We start from the raw sequence: 25,352 nt of genomic DNA on the forward strand, positions 1-25,352 counted from the left end.
TCACTGCCCATGGGGTCACAGGCGGGTTGGATGTACAAAGGATCTGCTCCTAGTTCCAGTGGAAATCCAGATTACTTCCTTGGGTCCATGGTGCTAAAGCCACACTTCCTGGCTTTTCTTGCCCTAAGGAAGGCTCAGGTTTGGTGTGTCAGGCAGCCAGTGGCAGCACAGTACAAAGAAGGAAGTGCTTCAGGGCCCTTGTAGAGATAGTAGTCTGCCATCAAGGACAGAGCACCTAGTGGACAGCTACCCCAGCCACCTGGCATGGTCTTTAAGAGCTCAGCAAGATCCAGAGACACACAGAGAGGTCTAAGGATCCTGGGAATGAAGAACACTTGGGGAAGCACTGTACATTTAAGGGACTGAAACCTTGCAGAGAGGGGGAGGCCAGGCTCCCCTCTCACCCAACCAACTGGGAAGGAGTTGGGAGAAGGGAATCAGCCAAAAGACTGCCTCCCTCCTCAGAGCTGGCAGACAGTGGTGGGAGAAGACTGGCCTGGTCAACCCTGCATAGGAGAAGGCTAATCTGAAAGGGAGTTCAGTTGAAGGGAACTGGCAAAAACCTGGCAGCTGACATAAGTCACAGTCCCAGCTCCAGGAAGAGGTTGGAGGGGGAACTCCTGCTCGAAACAGGATAAGAGTGAGTAGCCTACAGCAAAAAGGCCTGAGAGGGAATCCTAGCTCCAGAGAGAGGGATGAGGGGAACTCCTGTTTAAAGAACAGATCGGACAGTCTACCCTAAAGCAAGAACCAGTCCAGCTCCAGGAAGAGGGCTGAGGAGATGAAACTCCTTCTCAACGGAGGGAAAGACTGACTAGTCCCAGACAAGAGACACAAGAATCAGTCTAACAGCCCAGCTGCTGGGAGTGCTTTGAGGAGGTACTAGTGTTCAGGCTGACAAAGAAGAAGTGGTGAGGAGCCATAGATCCCAGGTGGGGATAGCAGAATCCAGAGACCTGGGGAAAGATGCTGACAAGTTGGACAAAGGAAGGAGCAGCTCAGGGAACATGGTGGAGAGATTGAAGGAGCAGTCCCTACCTGCCTACACAGAGTCCCTCAGCTGGAACCCAAAGGAGAGGGTGGGCCTGGGTTCCCCTAGCTCTCCCCCAGACCAAGCACAGGCATCAAGAGTAAAAGAAGCCAAAAATAATAAGTCCCAGATAAAGGTTGGGAGATAGGTCTGCAGGCCATTAAAGTTTGTTTCCTATTTTCTGTGTAGGTTTTTTCTGTTAATCCCCTGAAGGGAAATGGATGGAGCAGTGACCTGGCCAGAGAGGTAGGCCATGTACAATGACAGACTGTTGTGGCATCAAAACAACTGAAGGGGGCACTAGACTGAAAGAACCACGGTCATGCTGCAGCAGGCTGCTTAGGAGATGCACATGCAACAAGTACACCTTGCAACGAAACACACACGCAGCATAACACCTTCTTACCTTCTGGCTTTATCTTAAACAATGCAACATCAATGGGCCTACGAGAAAATCTTGTGGTGGGGGAGTGCACACAGCACCCTTTTACAAAGCACCGCGTCCCCTTCCCCACTGTCCCAGTCCAACTTCACTGGCTAGCGAAGACTATGTCATGGTCCCACCCTTTCCCTGTTGAGTTTCTAGTGCCACTCCTGGAGCTGCTGTCCCCCCAGTCCTTGCACAGCAAGAACACAGGAAGACAGGTTTGTCAACCACAATGCAAGGGAGATTCCTATTACCATCTTTCCCATGCCCTGTGCATACCTTCTGGTCTGGGCACAGTCCTGTCATTCCTAGGCATAGCACATGATAGATCTGGCTTTATTTGCCTGAAATCCTCCATTCCATTAGTAGGTGTGGCCCCCACTGAGAAAGACTTAGTGGGTTTTTGCTCACTCAGTGAGGTGAAAGGGGTGGTGGGAGTGGCTCTTTGGGGAGAGAGGATCTATGGTGTGGGCTGAGCAGTCTGCAGGGAGGAGCCCTAGGAGCAGCTAAGATTGGAGAGAAGGCTTGAGCTGGACTTTGCTATGTTATTGTTGGTAAAGAGTTGGACTCTGTTACATATGGTGTGGACTGCGTTTGGAGAGCAGGTTGGGAAAGGTGCCTGTTCACAGCATCCCACTCAGCCATTCCATATTTAGAGAGTTCGATATTTCTCATGTAGGCTCAGCTTCCCCTGCCTAAACTTTCTCAATTTTTCGCTGCATATTAGCAGGTAAACTCCAGTCCTGCTGGACGACTGTGGGGAAAAATCACTCTTATGGCTTTTGATGTAAATGCCCCTCTCAGAAACGAAACTGAAGAGAAATCAGATGATTTGTTATTTCCCCAACGAATGTAACAAGTTGCTTTCAGCACCAGGCAAAACAGCACTGTCTGGGTCCACACCACCTCCATTTCCTCAGAAGCTGTGCTGGAGCTGAATCTCATCACCAATGGCCATTGTCCTGTCTGGAAGCTAAACACAAACATGGACATTTTGCAGCATTTGCAAGGGGCTGGAATGTCCCTGCCTCTGCTGATATGAAATGGTGATACTGGGCCAAATTTTGCCCTCAGTTACACTGATGCGACTCTGGTGACTCTAAGGGAGCTGTCTTGATGTAACCAAGAGCAGAATTCAGCCCTTTTTTTCTCTCCAAAGGCAGAATTCGGGGCATAATATTCATCATAAGGCAAAGCGCCAATGACACAGCTGAAAAACATCAGAGGGGCAGAAAGCTATTCAAGTTTCCCTAGGCTTCCATCATGGCATACCCCCATCTTGGGCTGAGTTGTTATATTCTATCCATCTTTAGCTGCTTTTTGTGTTAGCGGATGCTGAGAAAATGTTGATGTGTAAGAATCCAGTGCAAACACTTAGCACTTCTCTGCCGCCAGCATGATCTGCATTTGTATTCTCCCCAGTCCTGCAACACTTTCAAAATGTTTTGTTAAGTTAATTTGTAGCTGCAGCCACTTGTGAATTTGTTTTTCTCCATTATTTGATCTGTAACTGAACTAACATGAAGAATAACTATTGTTCTTGGACAATGTTCTCCAGGAGCAGAGCGTCTCTCATGTGTTTAATGCGTACCCACCCTGTAACCCAGAATGAAGTCCCACAGCTCCCCACAATGATACTGTCAAAATACCAGGACAATCAAAAGAATTTCCACACCAGCAAAACGATCAAACCAGTCCCTGGGAGATCATTGCAGCAGGGCAACCTACTGGCATAGGAATGCAGTTATTGCCATACAGGATCAGATCAGTAGCATATAGACGGGTATCTGGTGGGTATGTCCACATGTCAATCAGAGGTGTGACGGCCACATGTGTAGACATACCTGAGTTTGCTTTAATCTAGTTAGCTCAAATCACAATAACAGTAAAGCATTGACTGTACAAACAAGCCTGAAACCCAGGGCATGTACCCAAGCAGCTAGCCCATGCTGCCACCTGTGCTGCTCAGGCTTCACTGCTATTGTCATTCAAGCTGGATATATCTGAGCTAGCTTTGATCTATCTACAGGTGCTGCAGTCACACCTCTAATTGTGGCACAGACAGTCCCTGTGCTCAGCGTCAATTGCTTGAGAGGAAGGTGCAAGAAACCTACTCCCCAGTGGACAACTATGGAATAATCTATCCTGAGTTGAAAGTTTCTTCCTAACCCTGTTAGTGATTGGCTTCTGCCCTGAAGCAGGAGGGTTTCTAGCCTTCATTTATATTTCAGCCTGTCTAATGTAGCTGTGGATGTTATCACTTGCCATTTAGAGCTCCATTCCTTTACCTAAATCTTCCCAAGCTCCTGGCTTCAATAATATTCTGCGGCAGTGAGTTCCATGGGTTATTTTTGTGGGCGTGAAAAAGCATTGCCTTTCATCACTTTGAAATAAGTTGCTGTACCAGACTTCTGCTGTGCCATTACATGCTGCACTGTCTCCTTTCCATCAGGGCTCTGAGATCTGCAGATGGAAGGGACAAAATAAATGCAAAGTTCTGTGATCAGGCTTGTTCCTCATCCTACAAGTTGCTCCACTCCTCTTGAAATCAGGGGGACATTCAGCACTCCGAAGGAGGGCACGGAGTCAGCATTATCTCCCGTGAGAAATCCTAGGGAGTTGCTAAAGAGCATTTCCAGGAAAAGTCATTCCTTCCCAACCATCTGGCTGCACAGCCCCAACCAGCTGCTGGAAGGGATGTTACTTGGGCTATTCTTGCTACTGAAAGACTCTGAGCCTAGTGTGGTGTTTGTTCGCAAGGTCAATGAGAGACGCTCATTGACTTCAGTAGGCGTTGGATCTATCTCTTAATGCACAAGCTTAGGAACCAGTCTAGCAACTTGATCACAGAGGGTGCAGCCCCACAGAGTCCCATGAACCAGGGTTTACCCATAGGGATCAGCTGGCAGGAGTAGGGATTTGGTTTGCATTTGCATTCTTATCACCCAGCTGCACACCAGGCGTCTGTTAGTCTATAAGGTGCCACAGGATTCTTTGCTGCTTGAGCAGATGATGTAGCTCCAAGTTAGCAGGAGCGGATTTACCATTAGAATCTATACGAGGCTGAGCTGGTTGGAAAATCTGGGACTCTGCCCATATAAAACAACATGTGCCTGGATCTTACAACTCAGCACTTTTTGGACATATGGAACTATTCAGTATATTAGGTGCTCCATTGATAGAGAAAGGGAAAAATGACATTCGGGGCAATTCTTTGCTTGTGTTCTGTTTTATTCTGTGCAACAAATGAAATCCCCTTTTCACTGAATTTTGTACGAATACAGATCTCGTCATGGATTAGGAAGCACACTGTATCAGCTGTCTAGTTCTGTTCTGCTCCTCAGAGCCCTGTGTAGCCATGCCTTCTGTTCCCACCTACCCTACACAACTCCACTACAGGGGATTAAGTCTTTGCATTGGCCCTCTTTACCTGAGTATATTGCATCTGAGCATTTTGATAGTGCCATGGGTACCACAGACAAACTGTGCTAAGCAAATGATCCCGGACCTCCCTAAAAGCTTTCACGCTCAATGCACCGCCAGGTGCAATGCAACACAAAACAAACAACAATCACTGTGAGAGAAGAGATGGCCTCGTGGTTGAGGCTGGGCTGGACTGGGAGTCAGACGAGCTGGCTTCAATTTCAGGCTCTGCCAGACGTGACCCTGGACCAAAATTTTCAAAAGCAACTAGCAGTTTTGAGTGCCTACCTTAAAATACCTTCAGGGATGCTGATTTTTACAGGGACGGTGCTAGGCCCATTCTAAAAAGCAGGCCCTTTCAAAGCGTCTCCTGTAGGGCCTCCAAAATCACTCGGTACCTTTGAAAATCTTGGCCTGAGTCTCTAAGCCTCAGTTTCCTATCTGTAAAATGGAGAGTAGTGATCCTGCCATGGTCTGACTTGTCTATTTCAACTGTGAACTCCGCAGGGCAAGGACTCTCTCACCGTCTGTATGCCAAGTGCAAAGGGGAATCTCTGCACTGCCACAGTATGAAGAGTGGCATGTCCACGAAAGCGCTGGCTGAACAGCCTGGGACACCAAAGGGGCCAGCTGGAGCTATGCGGCTCTAAATGAGCTGAGCATCTGGTCCGAGGCCTGCTGGATCCCTAGAACAGGGGTTGCTTGTACTACTAATTACCCCCCATCTCCCTCCACTTCTGTGCCTCAGTCTTTTTCTATAGCCTAGGGAATTTTTCCAAGAAGGGTCTGATCCCGGTAGCTAAAATCCTTCACGAAGCCCAAGATTGTTTGGAGAGTTTCCCATTCCACAGCCCAACAGAAGCTCTGCAGTGACTCTTTCTTAGTGGAAGAGGCAAAACATAGCACAGAGATCCAGGTCTGGTTTCCTTGAGCTTCCACCTGGGGGTTGTGTGTAGCAATGTATCCTCAAGGGCTCCATGCAGCCACATCAAACACAAATTAGCCGTTTGTTTGAACATGGTCGCAGTTTTAATTTTTCTTTGTCAATATCAATGTGTCCTTTGCATTCATGCAGCTCTGGGTGGCGGCTGGATTGCAGCCTTCCAATTTGCCATCATTTCCACTGATGCTGTTTTCATTAGAATCTCTATTAACTTTCCTTCCCCCTCCTTCTCCACCAGCATGATTCTAGATAAATTTATTCCTTTACCAGCGTTGCAAAGGGGGGCAGGGGAAGGAAAGGTTAAAAGATATAATTTCCTGCTCTTATTTCTCCTCTGTTGAAAGCTGTTTTGCATGATAGGCCATCTCCTCTCTGCCCTTCTGATACAGGGTGGTGCACAGTGTGTTTCCTTGTATTATGATGTGTGCTGGTGCCAGGATGGGGATTCACCTCTAGGAGAAACCAAGCACTGATTCCACCTGTGCTATCACCCTGCACTGCTGTAACCTTCTCCCCTGGCTCAGAGTCAGACTGAGATGGAACTGAGAATGGAAGGGGCTGCAAGAGCCGGAGAGCTGTCTACACTAGGACCCCACCTCTACTAACACTGGTGCAGCTGACCCGGTGGTATCAGTGACGGGAATTTAGGGCCTAATTTAACCATTGAGTTCAAAGGGCTCCAGATCAGACCCTTATTAGAAAAATATTCCTTGGGGCCTAGAACAAGACTGAAGCACCATACAGGAAGGAGATATAAGGACAGCAGCACAAGCAATCCCCTTATTATGCATACAGAGAGCTTAGGCCAGATCCTTGGCTGGTGTAAATCGGCACAAATCCATAAGAGTCAATGTATGGCAAGTATCAGGGGGTAGCCGGGTTAGTCTGGATCTGTAAAAGCATCAAAGAGTCCTGTGGCACCTTATAGACTAACAGAAGTTTTGGAGTATGAGCTTTCGTGTGTGAATACCCACTTCGTCCAACGAAGTGGATATTCACCCACGAAAGCTCATACTCCAAAACTTCTGTTAGTCTGTAAGGTGCCACAGGACTCTTTAATGTATGGCAATTTACACCAGCTGGGTATCTGACCCAAGGCTGACTCTCTTGCAACAGCATCACATTTACTAGCCCAGAATAAGTGTGTTTACATGGTGGGGTTTTATTGATAGAACGACCGCAATTTAAACGCACGCCTAGGGTGACCAGACAACAAATGTGAAAAATTAGGATGTGGTGGGGGGAGGGAGGGTAATAGAAACCTATATAAGAAAAAGACCCAAAAATCGGGACTGTGCCTATAAAATCAGGACATGTGGTCACCCTACGCACACCTAACACTGAAAAAGTTGCCTATATAGGCAGGACCTAAGGCCAAGGTTTTCAAAAGTAAGGAGTGATTTTAAGGCTTCTCTGGTTGGGCTCTCAAAAGCGTGCACACGCATACACCCACCCACACACACACACACCCTGCACACATTCACTAGGTCACTGCTAAAAATATTGGTCCAAAAGTTCCATAATTAAAAATAAATAAAAACCCCACTTATCTCCCCAATCCCCCACCCCACACAGTCTATTCTAGGTGGATGATCTCTATGCATCCAACAGCTGCCAGGAGAGAGAAGAGGGAAAATAATGTCAAGATTGTCACCTGTTGAAAACACACACACACCAGTCTCTTCCCCCACCCCCGCCCCCATGATACAGGATTATTTGCAATGCAGGAGAGCGGACAAAGCAGAATGTTCAGTTTCCTTCAAGTGTTCCAGAGATTCCCAATGAAAAGCGAGACCCCTTCTTGTAAATGCTCTGGATCAGTCCCTAGTTTACAAGTCTGGTATTTGCCTCCCTGTTGTATTTTGCATTTGGTCTCTGTGCCTCCTGTTGTTGTTTCCACTGGGGCAATCAGACTGCAAAAGAGGTGTCAAATGCCTGATCTGGCAGTATTTTACAGCTGCTTTGCACAGGGGTATAAATGACAGCACAACACAGGAGAATGGAGAAGTTGTCCCATAATGCTGCATTATCATGGGGATCTGCAAGATCCCAGGCCAGGGATTAGCTTTGGAGATAAGTGTTGCTTGTGGCTACCTGTGCTCAAGCAGAAGAACAATGCAGTGATGGAATTTAAGAAACTTCTACATGGGGCCCAATTTTGGGGCTGCAGTTTGAAGCGTGTAAAGGGTTCTTTCTGCCTGGATTTACAGGAAGCTGATGATCTGATTGCATCAGCTAAGGAGGGGGAGCTTTGAACAGCGCTGCTTACCCAAGTCAGAGAGAAGATGGGGAGCCGGGCTCCCCCCTGCTTCTTCCTTGAATCCCATCCCCGTCCCATGTTAAGCCTCCAGCACCTGTCCCCCACACCTGGATTCTGCCAAAAATCCTCCACTGAGTATGGGGATCTGGAATGTGTGGCTGGAGAGGATGTGGAGGGGGGGCACATCATCCTCCCCCATACCCGATGGAAAGAAGCCAAAATGTCAGTGCAGCCTAAAATGTATTAACATCCATGCTGGGGAAACACGATCCCCCCTTAAACGGGGTTGCTGGGACCTCTTGTGCACCATCAGAGAGCCAGAGGGAAGGAACTGTGGGCATCAGGGCTGGCAGGAAGGTCCATGCCTTTGTGGTTCCCAGGATGCGGGAGTTCTGGGCAGAGCTGCGAGGGGGTGAGGACAGTCCCAGCTCGACAAGGAATTTATGGATTGACTTGCGCCCTTTCAACTCCAGAGCGGCGAGGCGCCATCGATCTGGCCCTGTGCTTGTTCTTTAGCATGTTGTTTTGCCTAGCTTTAATTTAAGAACTGAATTCAAATACCACAGAGGACAGATCAATGCCTTTTTCATAACTCAGCAGTGACAACGCTCAAGCTTTTCGTATGTAAAACTACAGGAAGCAATCTGCCTGGCCCCGAGACATACCAAAGATGGAACTAAGCTGAGAATTCATTCTCTCCCTTGCTACCCGGCCGGCCATGAAATCCTGATCACCATTATCTGCTGGGCATGCAGCTCATGGCTCTTTGCACAGAAGCATATTTGACCACACTTGTGTTCTCTGCATTAGTTCTCATATGGCTTAATAGCTACAATGACAACAGGTGGGAAAAGATGCTCAGAACAAAGGAGGATTCAGCATGAGCCCAGAACCAAAATTCTGAAGCAAGGGGCTCTCAACAATTTTCTTTTTGAGGACCCTCCAACAGGCTATAAAAATTCTATGGCCCAACTGTGCTGCAACTTTTTTTCTGCATATCCAGTAGATTAAAAGCCAAGCCTTGCATTACATTGTAGCAAGCAGGGTAATTGCCCGGGGCCCCACACCATAGGGAGCCCCGAGAAGATAAATTGCTTCAGCGTTCAGGCCCAGGCAGCGAGGCTCAGGCTTCAACTTTCAACCGTAGGCCCCAGAGAGTCTAACGCCAGCTCTGCTCTCTGGTTTATTTTGGCAGAGCCCCTGCAACCTGCTCATGGCCCCCCCAGGTGGCCCCGGATCCATGGTTGAGAACCGCTCCCTTATATGAGTTCATCGCTGTAATATGTAAGTACCTGGCTGTCTCTTCCATTTTCCAGAGCTAGGTTTCCATATGTAATATCCTGGGGACCTCCCTTCCATGTTCCTGACCAGGACATTGGCTCAATCAGCGAGGAGATTGTCTTAGAGAATCCAGCTCAAGTTTTAACCTCAAATCAAGTGCAGGTTGAGCCAGGACTCAGGGAATTCACTGAGAATGGGACACTCGTGTGGTGTAGATTATAGGGTCTGATTTTCACCTGGCTGATTTTCACAATGTGATTGATCCCCACCCCTGTAAACAGTTTCGTCTCACTTTGCAGGACCCACAGGACATTGAGGATTGAAACACGTTGTTGTGACAAAACCAAAAAGTTTTGTTCTTTTTTTTGGCTTTTTTTCATTTTATATTTTCATATACCATAAAAAAATGAAAACAAAGAGCCACTTCAAAACTGAACATTGAAATGTTCCATTCCAAAAAGGTCAAAACTGAATATTTCAACCTCCTGCAAACGCTTTCTTTCCGTTTTCACTTCAAAACACATTGTTGTCACAGGCGATGTGTTTTCAGGAAACATTTCACTTTTGATGAATCTGCATTTTTCAAAGGAAAAAACGTCACGGTGGAAAAATTTCCAACCAGCCCTGTATTTTGCACCCGTGTTGCATGTCATTGTGCCAGTGAAAATGATTTGCACCAGGTGAAGGGCAGCAGAGAATTAAGCTAATAAGATTTTGAACAGCAATATACCACTCATCTATGTACAAGCTTTCACAAGCTCTATTTACTTTACTTTTCCCTTCACACACCTCTCTCAGCCGCAAAGTATACAATGATGTGTTGATTGATCACCAGGGCAATCTCCTTTTCCTTCAAGGATATAGCACATCAGGATATTTGAGCTTCCTAATTAAAAATATGTTTGAGAGTTGAATTGTAAATGAATCAGTTTCTCCTTTAACTCCCCCCACCCACCCCCCAAAAAAAACCTGGAAGCAAGACCAAAATTGGTATTGTTAATAATTGCTATTTCTCCTGTGTCTGATCAAAAGATTTGTTTGCATGACAAATGAGTAAATTACTCTAAGATATGATACCTCCCTCCAGAACACTGATGCACGAGATACAGTAACTAGAGTAATGGTGCTGTGATGTTTGCCACATGACACATTTTTGAATGACTGCGTAACAAATTCAAGAAGGAAAATAGGGCTCTTGGACAGAAGGTGAGGAAACTAGATATAGCAAAGAGAGGCATTTGGAAGTGGAACAAAATAAGCCAGCCCCATTTTGCAACAAGCACTATTGCGTAAGAACATGTTGGGATATAGGAATTAGGGAGAGGCTGTGACACTGGGTCCATGATTACATGGCCACTGACTCCTTGCATATAGGATGCACCTGGGTTGCAGCCACTTGTCCATCCTGCAGGAGCAGCTGTGAAAGGGGCTTTGGAGCCCTGCTGGTGGGTTGTGGTCCATCCACCACAGCCTTAGTGAGGTCCTACACACAAGCCCTCCCCTAGGAAAGTTTTGAGCCATAATCAATAAAGCTCGCTGTTCTGTTTCTTCCATCACCATTGGGGCGAAGCTAGGGAGTTACTGTCTTCTGCATACAAGGTAATGTCTCTGTTGTATCAAACTGAAGCCAGTACTGAAGCCAAGTGCCAGTAATGTTGGGCAAAAGTCCTTAGTCAGTATTTCTCAGACAAACCTGCCTTTGGACCAAATCCTGAGAGACGTGGGGCAATTTCTTGCAATTTCTGTTGGATCAGTTATTCAGCCTGAGCTGTGGGTGATTGCAAGCATGAATTTGTCACACAAACAAGAGACACAATGGACCAGGTTCTCTGTTGCCCTGGACATTGTGTGGTCAATTTACCCAGTGCAAAGGGAGTACAAAATACTACAGTTCTGGTGTAGCAGCGTCGTACACGGGTGTAACTGACTACACAAATATAGGGCAATGGAGAATCTGACGCAGTCACTATATAAATCACAATCACCCACATGGAGAGCTGGCTCTAAATCCCCACTCCTTCATCGCCAAGCGTGCCACCCTCTTCCACCTGAACGAACAAAGGATTTAAGAGTTTGCAGAAGCAGGTCTCTTAGTCACTCTGTATGCCAGCCACTAGAGGGCAGAGTCACTCACCCACAATACTAGTACGTTCCACTCAATCACTTAGAGGGTTTTCCCCCTCTGAGTAAGGACTTTGGGATTTGGCAGGACTCCATTGCCTTGACCCTTCTTGAGCTATATACTCCAGGGCAAAATGCACCATTCTGACTGGCACTGACATGGGACTAGAACTGGGCAAGAAATGGTTTTCCTGACCTGTGAGAATTTTTGAGATAGCAAAAAACTTTCCTGCCCCAAAGCAGGATGAAAAGTCAAACTCTTGAACATTTTTGTGAATTGAGAATCCCCAAAATGTTTTGGATTGAGTCAAGCAAAATGATTAATTTGGACAACGATGACACAATTTGTTTTGATTTTGACCTTTTAAACATACAGTAACCTTTTTGGTAGCATACATTAACGACATTATTTTGAAACAAAGTTGTTTGGTAGTGGAAGAACTCACATTTTCCTTTTTTTTAATGTCAAAACGTCTCATTTTGACAATTAAAACAGATCCAAACTTTTTTAACTGGGAGATCTGTTGAAATAGACCCTTTCCTAAAATTAGTGCCTGTTTTGACAAATTGGCATTTGCCAGCAAAAAAATGTTGAGTTACAAATGTTTCAACCGGCAATATGTACGATTACCCTTGTGCAGTGCAACAATTAGTTGAACCCATGGTATCTAAGTTCAGACAGACATCCTTATACCTATAATGTTCCTATTTCCATATACAAAGAGATAAGAACGTTAAGTTAAAAACATATTGATAAAGTTCTCGACACAATTCTAAGTACTGTGCAGGGCTAGCACCTCTCTGGAGCTGAAATAAAGCAAGCCGAGGCTTCAAGGTAAACATACCTTCCTAGCTTATTAATCATATCAGGCCCTCCACACTCTATGACAGCGTTGATGTGTGTTTGTATTTCTTCTTCTATTGAGAAACCCAGAGCAGATTCCACACCCACAATTCGTTTTCAAGGCTGTAGCAATGGCAACCTCTTGACTGCACAAAAGATATCTATAGCTATGTCTATATGGCCATGGATGGCATTGAAGTTGCAATGTATTCTGAATCTAGGGCGGCTGGCAATTGGTTGTCTTTTTGTTGCATATGATCTGTTTGAAGTACAATAATCAACAGATGTACTAATGGAGGGAGGACTATCTAGTGATGTTGGCGGGTGAAAAGAGCCCATCAGAAATGCTCTTGCTAAAATTCTCCTCCAGCCATTTGATAAATAAGGACTGAGATGCTGGATTTGTCATCATAGAGCCTTAAAATCAGACATTGACCCAACCTGGATCTGTATGGAGACGGTTTCTGAAATGGGGGGGTGTTATTTGAACTCAGGTGATTTAGCATCGAAGTCAGTGGAAATTTTCGCCCGAGTTAAGCAATGAGTAAGCACTGAGTAAAGGCCTTGGGATTGATCCCAACAATTATTGTGATCGTTTATCATTTTTATTATGGTACTGCCTAGAGGCCTTATTCTTGACAACTCTTGAGAATGGCTAGGCAGCTGGTGTGCCGAGATTGCTGCCTGTCTTGCTGACCAGTATTATCTCATTGTTCCTTTGTGCTCCCTCCTCTGTCTATCTGCAGCCACCCGTTGACTCTTGTCTTAGCCACATGTCTAAACACAGATGTTGTACTGTTCTAACTATAGCAGTATAACTAAAGTGGTACATCAAACTCTGCCAGTGTGGATGCAGTTATACTGGTATAAATGTGCTTACAACAGCATAGAGAATTCTCAGGGTATGTCTACATCTACAATTTTGCAGCGCTGGTTGTTACAGCTGTATTAGTACAGCAGTATAGGGCCAGCGCTGCAGAGTGGCCACACTTACAGCAACCAGCGCTGCAAGTGGTGTTAGATGTGGCCACACTGCAGTGCTGTTGGGCGGCTTCAAGGGGGGTTCGGGGAACGCGAGAGCAAACCGGGGAAGGAGACCAGCTTCGCCGCGGTTTGCTCTCGCGTTCCCCGAACCCCCCTGCAAACCGCAGGGAAGGAGACCTGCTTGCTCGGGGATTCGGGGAACGCGAGAGCAAACCGCAGGGAAGGAGACCTGCTTGCATGGAGGTTCGGGGAACGCGAGAGCAAACCGGGAAAGGAGACCAGCTTCGCCGCGGTTTGCTCTCGCGTTCCCCGAACCCCCCTGCAAACCGCAGGGAAGGAGACCTGCTTGCTCGGGGGTTCAGGGAACACGAGAGCAAACCGGGGATGGAGACCAGCTTCGCCGTGGTTTGCTCTCGCGTTCCCCGAACCCCCCTGCAAACCGGGGAAGGAGACCTGCTTGATTACCAGACGCTTCCTCAGGTATGCTGGGATACCTGCTTATTCCACGGAGGTCAAGAAAAGTGCTGGTAAGTGTCTACACTTGATTACCAGCGCTGGATCACCAGCGCTGGATCCTCTACACCCGAGACAAAACGGGAGTACGGCCAGCGCTGCAAACAGGGAGTTGCAGCGCTGGTGGTGCCCTGCAGATGTGTACACCTCCTAAGATGCAGCGCTGTAACCCCCTCACCAGCGCTGCAACTTTGTGATGTAGACAAGCCCTCAGAGGGAAGGGGAATAATCCCCATGAGTATGAGGCAGCTTTATACTAGTTTAATTGATTCCACACTAGGGATCGTCCTGGCATAGTTATGTTAAGAAAAAATCACAGTCCTATCCAACATACTGATACTGATATCTGATACTATCCAACATAGTTATACTGATATGAAAAGAGGATGCACACCTGGCCTTAGATTTTAAGCTGTTTGTGGGAGGAATTTCTCTTTGCTCTGCGTTTGTGCAGCACCTAGCACCATGGGGTTCTGCTCCATGACTGAGGCTCTTAGTTGCTACTGCAATAGAAATAAATGACTAATAACAGTAATAATTCATTAAGGGATCAGGGCATCTTGTTCCAAGCACTATACATCTGGGAAAAACAGAGTTTCTGCCCCATAGAGCCCACAGGCTAGGCAGGGTTATGGCTAGATGACAGGTAGGCAAACAATCAAACTTGAGTCATGTTCTTAAGTGCCACCCATGTCAATTATCTAACTGGGACCAAGCAGTAAGTTCTGAGTAAGAACAAAATAAAGCAAAAAGAACAGGAGTCCTTGTGGCACCCTAGAGACGAACAAATTTATTTCTCTATTATTTATTTATTTAGTCTCTAAGGTGCCACAAGGACTCCTGTTCTTTTTGCAGACACAGACTAACACGGCTGCTACTCTGAAACAAAATAAAGCTGAGTATGGTTGCTGAGATGTGATCTCATTAGTATCCATGCTATAGTGGAGTGGCTCTATTTATTTCTCACATATTGCCCAACCTGCTGAGGAACTAAATAATAATATTTTCCTGTTGGTTTCCACTGAAGCAGTTCAAACTCATAGACAGGCTGACATTTGGTCAGTACCCTAGATGCCCACAGCACGATCAAGCAAAAGTTCAGAGAGCAACAGATGTTTTACATTGTCATATTTACCCTTCTGACAAGAGAGTTCCCTGCTTTTTCTCAAAAGAGCAACATTTTGTGCAATAAAGCAGGAGCCCTTCAGTACGCTGAACCTTCTGAGGGCTGTGTTTGAGATTTTACGGAACACAAGAAGTACTTTTATCTCCTTCAAAAATAAAAATCCAAGTGTCTGATTCACTTATACCAGTGCAAATAAGAGGAACTCCAGTGAAGTCAGGGACGCTACACTTATGTAAAATGAATGTAAGTGAAAGGAAGATCAGGACCCAAAATCCTTAGTGGAAATTTTTCCCATACAGATGTTACGTGGTTTACAAAGGTAGAGGAAAAAACAGTATGGGATCACGTAATTAAAGACGGTGTCATAATGTATATGCACAAGGGGGCCTAATTAAGGTTGCACAGGCAACCTTATTTCTGGCATTCCCTAGCTTTTGAGTGCTTGACTTTGCAACCTTAACAGTGTTATTTTAAAGTAGGTTGTTGTCCTTGTGGTGTGTGCATGTAACCTAGATCTATAATGAGTGGGAGGAGCTACATGAAACCACCTCTTTTAGGAGTGGGGCTCCCTGTTCCCTACACTCTTCCCACTCTATTTTAATAAAATACAAATATTTAAAACCAAAAATTATCCAAGGCACACTGAGGTTCAAACAGCACCAGTAATGCAATTTGCTACTGCTATGCTCGGACTAGGAAATGTCAAAATCAAGTGAGAAACTTTACACCTCAAAACAGGAGAGGTGGCCAGAATATTCAGAAGAGACTAGTGATTTAGGATGTCTCCATTTATGGGTGCCGAAACTGAGATAGCTTAAAGAGGCTTTATTTTCAGAGGTTAGGTGCTGAGCACTTTCTGAAAATCAGGTCAACTGAAGGGGTTTCCAGTTGTGCACACAACAGCTGAACGACCTAAATCACTAGTCATCTTGGAAAATTTTGACCAATGCTTCCACATGCCAGGTGATCTTACGATCATCTCTCTACCTGTCTGTCTGATTTGGAGCCCTATAAAGTTAGCATCCACTCCTGGCATATTTTTGCAACCTTTCTTAGCATGATTGCTGCCTCAGTCTTTCCTCTGTCCTGTCCAAGTGCTATTGATTCTTCAGTATTTTCAGAACTAACTAAACACAGGCTTCATAATAAAATGGAGGAGGAGGGGCTCCTTCTTTTCAAGATGTGCTTCTGTGTTAAACTGTTTCATCTTCATTACTTCTCCAGTTTTGGAAATCGAGCCATTCAGCGATCAATATTCTTCTCTTTTGCTGAAGCGTGGCAGTTTGCAGCTTTACGACAGGGTTCCTCAGGTGATAAAATGAAAATGCCTCGGGGTCTTGGTACTAGTGCCCCTGTTTCCAACAAGTAAGGGCACAAATGAACTAATGCAGAGGGTGCCCAGAGCCAGCCTAGAGGACACACATAGTCCTCAGCGATCCATAATGCTGTCCCTGGTCACTCCTGGGCAGGATTCTCCTTTCAGTGGTGTAAATCATGGCTCTCTCCACTGAAATCAATGGCACTTCACCAGGGTAAGTCAGACCTGGCCTTGATTTTTCCCACGGAGCATTGATTGACAAGTCCTTTCCGTTTTGGCTTTAAGGTGCAGCATGGGTGTGCGTGGTTGATGTGCTCCAGCATGGTTGTGAGTAAAAGCTAAGGGTGGGTAGAAATAAGGCTGAACACCAGTCATAGCCTCCACACTGAATGCAAATGTAAGACTCAGGCACACTCCCTTACACACACACAATGTGAAGGGTACTAAGGGGGCAATGTGAGGATGGAAATTGGACATGCCTGGAGAGATGTGGGCTTAGCATCCTCCTCAGCACTAACAAAATGCTTCGCTGCACACTTATTCCAAACCTCACTCTTTCTACTAGGCAGGTGTAACTTGGCAAGTGCACCTCAGAGTCTCAGTAAGTCCCTGATTCAGTTGCCAACCCTTATTGAGCAAAGTTCTTAAGCGTGGACTAGTTCTTAAGCATCTACTTAAAGTTAAGCATGTGCTTTGGTGAATACAGAGGGACTTGCCTAAAATGCTTCACTGAATTGCGGGCTGTGACTGGGTGTAGCAAACATGTGCTGCCCATTGCCAAAGGCCCCACCACTGCCTTTCATAGATTCATAGACTCTAGGACTGGAAGGGACCTCTAGAGATCATCGAGTCCAGTCCCCTGCCTTCATGGCAGGACTAAATACTGTCTAGACCATCCCTGATAGACATTTATCTAACCTACTCTTAAATATCTCCAGAGATGGAGATTCCACAACCTCCCTAGGCAATCTATTCCAGTGTTTAACTACCCTGACAGTTAGGAACTTTTTCCTAATGTCCAACCTAAACCTCCCTTGCTGCAGTTTAAGCCCATTGTTTCTTGTTCTATCCTTAGAGGCTAAGATGAGCAAGTTTTCTCCCCTCTCCTTATGACACCCTTTTAGAGACCTGAAAACTGCAATCATGTCCCCTCTCAGTCTTCTCTTTTCCAAACTAAACAAACCCAATTCTTTCAGCCTTCCTTCGTAGGGCATGTTCTCTAGGCCTTGACACACCCTGCCCTAAGAAGGTGTCCTTCTGGAAGGAAAGACCAGCAAGGACAGACCTCCAGGGGTTGCCTAGAGAGGCTTCCCTTTCCCATAATCAGCTGCAGGCAAAATCAGCGAGAGTGGGTCCTCCAGCAGCTAGAAAAGCCAGGAGCCAGTGGAAGCCAGTCAGAGCCCAGCAGGTCAGACTGGTTGTTTCTCTTAGGGGTCAGTTCTGGGTAAAGCCAGGGCATGGAAGGAAGGCTCTCCTAGCCCTAATCCAAGTATTGTGGCCCAGGTAGGGGCATAACCGTGACAACATTGGCCTTGGACGTCTGTGATGGAGACTGTTTGTACTATGAACTTTAAAGCCTAGGGCTATTTTGAGTTCAGATTTAATTTGCCTTCTGTTAATGCTGGAAAGGGACTGGACTGAACGCTGACCTGGCTGAAGGGTGAAGCCACAGAAACAGTGGACCATTGCGGAAGTAGGATGTGAGGGGGGCACGAGAGAGGAAGAACCCCTGCAATGCTGCGTCCTGACACAAAAGGATATGCTGGTGGTGAGTGATAACTGGGGCCTAATACAGAACCAGGGCCACGTGTAAGTAGCACTTTTCTTTTCACTTACACACAGTGCGTATACACACAGCACTCCATGACTAGCAGGAATGAGGATAATGCTTTTATTTGCTTCCCAAAGGTTACATTTACGGGGCTTGAGACTTAACTTTCATTACAGAGGACTACACCAAGCACTTAGCTTTATGTGCACCTGTGCTAAACCTCCTCTCATTTGCGCTGGAGTTTGTCCGCAGTTCAAGACTTTAAATACGATGGTGGTAGCATTTGCTTCATTTTCTGGAAATGCAATGGGCTCCCTATCTGTTGTCTCTGTCTAGGTACGTGTATTACTATCATCTCCCAACAAGATAGCAATATAATTGGGGAGAATCCAGACACTGCCTGAAATAGCAGATCTAGATCTGGTCATGAAAGTGATGACATACCAGAAGGACATAAACATTTTAGTCTTTGCACTGATGGTGACAGATGTCAAGCCAGCCAGCCAGGGTACAAAATATACTGCAGCAAACAATCCAACACTGGCGGAGGGATGGCTTAGAGGAATTAGCAGGTCGTTTCTGCCTCTACTTCTAATGAGTCTGTGATTAAGCAACCAAACTCCCTTTGCCCCAACCTCGGCACCCTCAGGAAAGTGGGTGATGAGTGCATCTGCAGAGCTCTCAATAAGCCACCCCCGTGTTGGGTTTGATGAAAATAAATATGAACATGGGAATGCAATTATGGGGTTGGAAGCCTTGAATTGCAGTGTTTTTTTAGTTAATTTTCCTGACAGCTGGCATCTCTGGCAGGACTTCAAAACCTCCAGTGGGAACCCAGGGCTCTGTCAAGAGATGACTCTTTGAAAGAGGGAGGTTAAAAAAATAACAATGATGGTAATTATTTTGGTGAGGATTGGTCCTGCTTTGATCAGGGGGTTGGAATAGATACCTCCTGAGGTCCCTTCCCATCCTGAGAGTCTATGATTCTATTATGAGAATTCTCAAATAGCTCTTTGAAAGGCAGGAGGGGAAATACCTATAGATCAAAGTGATATGCTGGGTTGTGGTTTCATGTTAGCACCCTCATTATTCTCTTTGGGTGAAATTCACCCCTCTTTGGAGAGGTAGCATATAGTCTCTGTAGCACTTAAGTCCCTGCAGGGTTTAAGGGGGATTTAAGTGATGTTTCAGGTTTGAGCTGTCTTTCTGCACATGGGTGAGGAGCAGACATGGTGTTCACTGTTAGAAGATGATCTTGGACATCAGTGGCCTAATGGATAAGGCATTGGCTTCCTAAGCCAGAGATTGTGGGTTCAAGTCCCATCTGGGGTGCAAAACAGCTTTCTTTCCTGCTGGGGGCTGGACTAGATGACCTCCTAAGGGCCCTTCCAACCCTGATATTCTATGACATGTTACCTATGTGTGACCCATTAAAAGCAATACTACAACCCTGGGTTAAAGCAAAAGTTGAAATCAGGCAATCTCCCTTCCAAATGAGGAGTGCAGGCAGCTACTACAGGCTGGATGCACTGTTTTCCTCCTCCAGTGAACTGCCTACTCACACCAGGTGCTCTCCCTAGCTTTAACTCCTTCCCCAGTCTCTGCACCATGTCCTGACTCTCCCTTAGACCCAGAGAGGATTCCTGCCATAAACACCCCCTGCCTTGCAAAACTTCCTGCTTTTAACCCTCCCCAGCTGCAGCATGTGGCCCCACCCTCTACCTTTAAATCCCCCTCCCGCAATGTGCCCCCTTCCCTTTAAATCCTCTTTGCAGCCTGAGGTCTCGTCCCACCACGTGCGGCCCCTGCCCTTCCACCGACCCCACGTGCCGCGACAGACCTTCAGCCACCCCCCTTCGAATCGCCCCATGTGCTCGCGCGCCCACGTGCGCCGCTTCCGCCTCGCCCTTTAAATCTCCCCTCCCGCCCGCTGCCACGCCCTCCCCGCGTGACGGCGGCGCCACTCTCCCATTGGCCGGCCTCACGGCACCGCCTTCCCGCGCCTCCGCGGTGACGTCGACCTCCCCCGCCCCCTCCTCCCTCCGTGGGCCCCGCCCCCGGTGACGTCAGGCAGCGGAGGCTCGGGGAATGACATCACCTGTGAGAGTGTCTGGAGCCCGGGAGGGAGCTGGAGCCGCAGTGTCCCCCGCGCGCCCCCTCCTCCGCGCAGCATCCTCAGCCGGGAGCCGAGCGGGTCCGGGGGAGGAGGGGGCTGGGGCTGCCCGGGATTAATGCGCCTCCTCCGGCCGGACGGCGGGCGAGGATGTGAGCGGGCAGCCCAGCCGCCAGGTAAGGGGTGGGGGACGCGATGGAGCCTGGGGGTGTGTGGACAGGTTGCACGGGAGCAGCGGGAGGTGCAATGGAGCCTTAGGGGTGTGGGGCAGGCTGGGTTGGAGCAGGAGGAGGGTTGCTGGAGGGGGGGTTGGAATGGAGCTTTAGGGATGTGGGGAGCTTGCATTGGAGCAGCAGGGGGATTGCAATCGAGCAGGTTGCATGTGGGGAGGTTGCAATGGAGCAGGAGGGGAGTTGCATGGGGGATAGTGGTGCAATGGAGCCCTAAGGGTATGGGCCAGGGTGGATTGGAGCAGCAGGGCAGGGGTGCATGGGTGGGGGTGGTGCAATGGAGCAGAAGTGGAGAGGTTGTAGCGGAGCATCGAGAGTTACAGTGGCGTGGAGGGGGAGCAGGTTGCAGTGAAGAATTGGGGAGGGGCTTAGTTGGGGACAGGATCAGGCAGCGCCCGAGCTCTGGAGATTTGGGGGGGAGAATTGAACCCGGGCCAGATTGCAGTGGGCGGAGGTGAGAATTGCACTGGGAGTGGGGCTGTGCTGGGCAGGAGGTAGGTTGCAATGGGGGTGTAACTGAGGAGGAGGCAGGAAGATTGCGCGCAAGCATCGAGGGGTTCGCTCCAGATAGGACGCAGGAAAGCACCGGGGAGGGTTTCCCCTGGGGCTGGCGGCAGCGTGCATCCGAGTCCCGGGGGAATTGCACGAGGGAAGGAGTCGATTGCATCGGGCAGGGGAGGCTCCGGGGCGCTCGCTCTGGCAGGCTCGGGAAGGATGCGCTGGGGACAAGCAGACGCTGGATACAAAGAGAGGGGAAGAGGCATCCGGGCTCGCGCCCGCTGAAGATGCGCCGCTGGTGCAACCGGCCATTGCGCTGGGGTGGGGAGCTGCATCCTTGGCAGGCATTGCACTTGGGTACCAGGGAGGAGGCTGCTTTCAGGGAGCTCCTCCCAGCTCCCTGACTGCTACAGGCGATGCTGCTGGGAGAGGTCTGTGGAGAAGTCAGGAGGGAAACCCCTCCTCGCCTCCCTCTCTCCCTCTCCCTCCCCCTAGTCCTTAGGATCTCCCCATTGCTTCTCCCTCCCTCCCTGCTGCCCCGCTCTCCTCCCTCTCTGCACAGCGAAGCAGCCTCCCCCTCTCCAGAAACAGCCCTCCTCCAGCCCATGATGTGCATAGCCCAGCCTGGCCGCTGCTTCCAGCTTCCACGCACAGTCGCCAGTGCTCGGCTTTGCTCCCCAGCCTGTGGGCATCCTGCCCCCTTCTGTTAACTCAGCGCCTCTTCCCCTGGGCACCAAACATCCTGCTCAGCTTGCCTGCTGCCTTGTGAGCTACACTGCCCGCCGTTCTCAGGTTGTGTGGACATGTTGCCCCCCATGGCGATGCCTTTCCCGTGTCTCATGCCTCTTATGGCCGATGGCCTGCCCCTGCTCGGCAGGACTGCACCCTCATGGGGCACCCTGGCTTGTTACCTGGGTCCCATTGTGTTCCCCACACCTCCTTGCAGGCTGTGCCTTATGGCAGAGCTTATGTTAGCCCACTGGAGGCCTTAAACAGGAATATTATGGGGGTCCTGGCCCTTTTGACCATTCACATGCCCCCTAAAAAAATTAATTGCATTATTTCCATGAACCAAAAATTATAGCAGCCCAGCACATGGCCAGACACTTGTTTGGTCCGCACTGAAAGAGAGGAACAGTATTTTGGGGGTAATGCTAAATCGGGGCTTCGTGGAGCTTCCTGGGACCCTGAGCAATTGCTTAATCTGCTTAAACCCTAGCGCCACCACTGTGCCTGGGTCCCATTGTGGCATCACGTAGCTCATGCCATCATGTGCACAAGTAGGTCTCCTTCCATGTGTGATTTTTCTTCCCTCCTCCAAGCATGAATTGTCACTGCCACAGACTGCAGCTTCAGGTAGACACCAAGCCTGCTCTCCATTTCTCCACTCCCCAGAGGCATTGTAAAAAAACCTACAATGGGTAGTTTAATAATATGTGGTATCTGGTGTATTTCAAAAGGAGGGAGAATTGTTCCTCTGAAGTACCTTTTATAAGCCACAAATGGCTTAGCCGTGTCTAGGAAAAGGGAACGAATCACATGAGTGATGGAGAAATAACTGACATCTCACTTTGGTGTAGATGCTGCTTAACCTGCGGCTGGAGCAGTAAATGTTTTGAAAAGCGTAAACTCTCGATGTGTAACCAAGTAACTTGTTCGCCTTTTAACAGAGGGGCTGCTGCTGTGTCCCCCCCTGCCTTTTACCCCTGGAAGCAGCGTCCAAAGAGCCTCGTTTCCTCTGCTCATTTGGAGCGGTCGCCCTTGCTCATCGCCGCTCCGTGTGACTTGTAGGACCCTCCCTAGTTGTATCATTTCTTATTGGCAGGCTCGGTGGAAACAGCCACCATCTTTCCTGTTATCTTTTTAGTTATGTTGTGTGGCCATAGGGTTCATCCTGCTGCCCGAGCTCCCTCCAGCTTCCCTGAAAACTGCTCGCTGTGTGTCTGGGTGTGTTTAGATTGATTGCATTGTTCCCAAGGGGGCGTCCTGGGTCTCTGTTCAGCTCGGTGGCTGCGCCTCCTGCTCTGGCTTTTCTTTTTTCATTTGTTCTTGCTGTTTTGATTCCCCATTAAACCACAACTGGGGTATCTTGAGATTGCACTTTTTACTTTCTCTGTGGTTTGGGTTTTATGTATTTATTTGGCATGGCTTAACTGAACAGGAAAGGGGACATGACACATGCGGAGAGGGGCCCCAGCTGAGCTTTTCGCTCCTTTGAATTGGGATTTGGTTATCTCCAGCCCTGAATAAAAGAGCTTAATCTGCTTCCCACTGACCCCTCCCTCTAGGCTGGCTCTGTAGGAGATCAGCATTCGCTTCTTCAATCAGAGAAATAACCTGCTGTTTGCTTGGTGTATTTTACTTGCTGCTGCACCTGTGCGTAGGGTCTGAAAAGCCTCGGCCAGCAAGTTGGTTCATTCAGGCTGGCTGGCCGTGTAGCCAGCCTTCGACTGGAATGCTGCATTTCCCTGGTGCTGAGTCGATGTGATGGGTGGACCTTTGTAGTATTTGAGCATGGGGGTGGTGGTGGTCTTTGATTACTGTATATATTCTACTAAATAGTCAGTTTTATCCAAGCTGCATTCATATTTCTGCTCTGGATCTGAGAGACACCTGTGCATGTGGCTTTTGAGTCATGTTTTTTAATCTCTCGGAAACTGGGTGTGACACCAGCATCCCTGGGAGAGTCCTCCGTTTTTAGCTATACACTGTTAAAACACCTGATTGATTTGGGCAGCCTTTAGGAGGGCTGGGGAGGGTGGGGATGAGGAAATGGTCAAATCTCTCCCCTATTAGGCACTTGCTGCTTCCGCCAAGGGGGTTATTAATGGGTTCTGGGAATCCAGGCTCTTTTTATATTCCTGTTTTTCAACAGGTGTGTGATGCTTTGTGTCTGTGCTTGATCACTGTGAAGGTGTTTGAGATCTCAGATGGCTGTTCATAAAGAGAGAGTCTACAGTAAAATTGGGAGTCAGAAAAGGGGCACAGGCATTTGCATAGGGTCCATTAAAAAAGGTATTATGCACTGTGTGTGTGTGTACGTACACACAAATCTGAGGCAAGTAAGTGCAACTGGTGATGCTCTTCTAGCATTACAGCCACCTGCAAGATAGGATCTAACAAAATAAAATTAACAAAGGCTCAGTTAGAGGGGCCTGAAGCCCAGGCTACAAAACCTGGATTTTATAGTGTCATTTATAATCTGGGTTTCCGATACCAACAGTAATGCAACTGTGCCTCTCTGAAGGAGGGGTGGGTAAAATACCATGCTGGAGGGAGACAGGCAACCGGTGACTATTATCATCTCTCAGAGCCAAGTTGCTGCATTGTAGTCTGAAGCTGCACCCTCCCCCCCCGGATTTCTACCTGCTGTGTCTAATGGTGCTCTAATCCTATGGAGGATTGGCATAATTAGGTGCAATGTGAGGAAAGGGGGTGGAGGGGAATGAGAAACCGCCTAGGAAAGTGAGGGGATATGCAGAGAAATGCTATGACCTCGATTCGCAGCATCACGGGGAAATCATTGCATCATCATGGGGAGATGGTTCCACCCGTCTTCCCGCCTCACTTACTTCGAAAACTAACTTCTTCTTCACCCTCAGACACCCATTTGTAAGGTTTCAGGTTGTGCCTCTTGCAGCTGGCTGACAGCAGAACCAATTCCTCTCCAACTTCTTGTATTGAAGACTTAAGACATCCCCCCCACACACACACTCTTCAACAGCAATGCACAGCATGTAAATTGGTCCTCCAGTGGCTCCCCTTTGTTTTTAAGTGCGTGGGGTGGCCGGGTGGGGGAAGCTGCTGGATGCAGCCAGATGATGAGTAAAACGATCTGTATTTTTGAGGGCTTTGAGTGGTAGGATATTGTCAGAACCAAATGGATTTATCACAGGATAAAGTCTCCAGGCTTGCCTCCGGTAGCACCTACTCTGCAGACGACATCGCTCTGTGGTGTTCAACTGGAAACCCTGATGGATTAAAAAATACCCTCTTCTCTGTCAGTTCTGCACAGAAGGACGGCTCTCAGGTGTGTTTGTCTTGCTTTTTCATGTGACGGTGACTGGCTATGGGGAGAAGGGAAAGAGAGTATTAGGGTCGCATCCTCTTTTTAAGGGAAACCCCATATCCCTGGTGCTCAAGATTTTTTATTCCTTTGTGTGAGGTTGTTTGCCCTCTATGTTATCCCCTGTCAGTCTGTTGTATTGATACGTTCCGTATAGTTCTGGGGCTGAAGAAACCCCGATCTTTAAGGAAATAGTAATTGGCTTTTTTGGGGCGGTGTGGGTGAAGGGGCAGAAGGTAATTGGCATCCAAGCATTCTGAGCTGCAAAGATGGCTGGGTGCAGCAAGCGGCATGACTTTCGAGCTAATGTCACATCCCAATCCATGGCCATTCTGGTTCCTGCCAGCGCAGGGTTTTTACCGGGCTGGGACCTCAGGCGTGTGTTGGTGTAATGAGTGTGTGCT

The 25,352-nt window shown here is 48.0% G+C and overlaps 1 protein-coding gene and 1 non-coding gene across 3 annotated transcripts in view; both read left to right on the forward strand.

The window, feature by feature from the left end:
- Positions 1–19,300: 19,300 nt before the first annotated feature.
- Positions 19,301–19,373, forward strand: TRNAR-CCU. The gene has a single exon. It is a non-coding gene; the product is annotated as a tRNA-Arg (tRNA).
- Positions 19,374–20,141: 768 nt separating this feature from the next.
- Positions 20,142–25,352, forward strand: part of PTPRS (protein tyrosine phosphatase receptor type S) — a 247,104-nt gene continuing 241,893 nt past the window's right edge. Inside the window, exon 1 of one of the 2 annotated variants that reach the window (XM_030540232.1) lies at positions 20,142–20,330. The gene's annotated coding sequence lies outside the window, so the exon portion shown is untranslated. Of the gene's footprint in view, positions 20,331–24,549; positions 24,913–25,352 lie in introns of those variants that run through there. The other variant, XM_030540234.1, reaches the window with a different exon arrangement.

This window comes from Gopherus evgoodei, chromosome 22, assembly GCF_007399415.2.
Source record: "Gopherus evgoodei ecotype Sinaloan lineage chromosome 22, rGopEvg1_v1.p, whole genome shotgun sequence".
In the NCBI taxonomy this organism is placed as follows: domain Eukaryota; kingdom Metazoa; phylum Chordata; order Testudines; family Testudinidae; genus Gopherus; species Gopherus evgoodei.